Here is a 2,708-nt window from a genome sequence, read left to right as displayed (position 1 = left end):
TAAGTTTAATAAAAGATCAATGTATATGTGGTGAAATTAAAGAAAAAAATTTGATACATGAGTATGTGATGTAAAAGTGGGAATTTTGGGTAGCTAGGCATAATTTTAGAATTACATAGAGTGTGTGTGTGTTAGGTGAGAACTTAAGTTAGTCAAAGATTTATATTATAGCTCACTTGGCCATACATATATCCTCACCCTTACCTTAGCCCCATTACAACCTTGAAAAGACCTCATGATGTTTGCATTGGTATACTAAATATTTGTTGATTGGTTAGATGAAGAACAAGTTTTAGAAAGCATGACTAGAGAAGAATAGAGTGATCAACCCTAGACACTTGAGAGATTAGAGTGCATATACACTACCAGTGAGGGTTCAATGCTTAATTCTATGTTCCTTGCTTTCATGAGCTATCTTCTTACAAGTTTACTTGTCTTTACTGTATGATTTGAATTAGTGAAATCAGATTTATATTTGTCTTGGAGAACTTGTTTACTCTTAACTAAGTAGGCAGAAACATCTTAGCATATAATTGCATTCATATATAGGTTGCATATCATGAGTGTTGCTTTCCCCCATTCATCCTTTTGTCTCCTTGAGCTTAGCATGAGGACATGCTAATATTTAAGTGTGGGGGGATTGATAAACTACTATTTTATAGTTTATCTTGTGCTGATTTGAATGATTTTTATCAAGTCTCTGCACACTTATTCATACAATTTGCATGATTTTACAATTCCTTCCCAATTTTGTTCTATGGTTGAAAACTTGCTTCCTAAACCTTTAAATTGTGTATCTTAATCCCCCTTTATACCATTCGATGCCGTGATCAGCGTGTTAAGTGTTTTCAGGCTTTATAAGGTAGGAATGGCTTAGAGGATGGAGAGGAAGCTTGCGAAAAATGAAAGGAACACAAGAAACTAAGGAGATGACCAGCGAGGAACGACGCGCGTGCGTACCTGACACGTGCGCGTGACTTGGCATGTTACATGGAGACGCGTGCGCGTGCCTGACGCGTACGCATGACACGCGAAGATGACGACTGATGCGTACGCGTGACATGCGCCACGTGCAGAAAACACAAAAGATGCTGGGGGCAATTTTGGGTTGAGTTTGGACCCAGTTTTCGGCCCAGAAACACATACTAGAGCCAGGGGACAAGCAGAGACTCAACACACATTCTCATTCGCATAGTTTTTGAGTTTTAGATTAGAATCTTAGAGAGAAACACTACCTCCTCTAGGTTTCCTTCACATTCATAGTTTTTAAGATTTTATGTTTTTGATTTGGATATTGAGAAGAGTTACTACCTCCATTGAAGTTTCCACTATTCTAGTTTGTTTTCTTATTCCTTTACTCTTTTAATTACCTATTAACCCTGTTCAGATATGGATGTTTATGGTTTTGAAATTTATTAATGTAAAAAACTATTTTTACCTTTAATTAATTTTATGTTATTACTTTATTTGAATCTCCATGTATTCTTTTTATTCCCTTTATATGTTTGTAAAAATGGCATTCATATCAATGGAGTAGACTCCCAACTTTACTTGTGAGTTGATTAAAAGGAGACCCTTGAGTTGAAACACTCAAGTGTCAATTGGGAATTGGAAATTGTTGGCTGGCTCTCTAGTCTCTGACTCTAATCCTTCCTTAGGAGAGGATTAGGACTTGGGATTTAGGGTTGGTTAGTTAGTTACTTGACTTTCCTTTATCAGGTAGGGGATAACTAAGTAGAAACAACAACCTATTACTATTACACTTGGAAAATTTCAACAAGGATAGAACTTCCAATTAATCTTCTCCCGGTCAAGGCTTTTATTTTGATTATATAAATTCTCTTGTTAATTTTCATTGCTTTAATTTACAATCATTTATTTTTCTGTTTTCCAACTCTTAAAATTTCTCAGAAAACTCCTGATCAATAAAATAGCACTCTTTTGTCAACTCGTTGGGAGAAGACCTGGGATTTCTACTCCCAGTATTTTTATTCTAAATTTGTGACAACCCTTTCTAAATTGATAAGTGGAACTTTCACCAGTTAAGAACTATACTTGCAACGCTGTTCTATTCATAAATTCTTAATTGGCAATTTTTTGCCACGTCACACCACTACAAGAAACATGTTGAATACTGTCGGATTTAGCGACGACTATTACCGTCGGATTTAGCAGCATTTTTTTTGTTGGATACAAGCAAGATTAAGTTCCCCGATTTAGTTAACCGCGGATCTTCTATCGTATTCAGCCGACGGTATATCAGTTTAGTAAAATGCTGCGTTTAGGCACTTTATTGTCGACAATTTCTACCGGTAAATCCGATGATGAAATTGGGATAAAATTCAAACATGAACTCCCTCCCCCCTACACACACACACACACACACTCTCTCTCTCTCTCTCTCTCTCTCTCTCTCTCTCTCTCTCTCTCTCTCTCTCTCTCTCGTCTTCTCTCTTCGACCCTGAAGCTGCCAGAGTTGCCACCACCAGCTGGAGCCTCCGCTACCACCACCGCTATAGTTTCCGTTGGAGCTATAGGTCACTACTGAAGCCATTGGAAATGGCGTCACTGTTCGTATTCATGGTCACTGCCGCGCCGTTAATGATAGTGATATTGTTGCCGTTACTGCCGCCTCCTGTCACCACCGCGCCTTCGCCATCCTGCAGCCACCATCAGAGGTAATTTTGGCATAGGTTTTTTTATTTTTT

The sequence above is a fragment of the Arachis ipaensis genome, chromosome B4 (assembly GCF_059453495.1).
Source record: "Arachis ipaensis isolate K30076 ecotype BB chromosome B4, ASM5945349v1, whole genome shotgun sequence".
NCBI classification, from domain to species: Eukaryota; Viridiplantae; Streptophyta; class Magnoliopsida; order Fabales; family Fabaceae; genus Arachis; species Arachis ipaensis.
Note: the sequence above shows the minus strand (reverse complement) of the source record.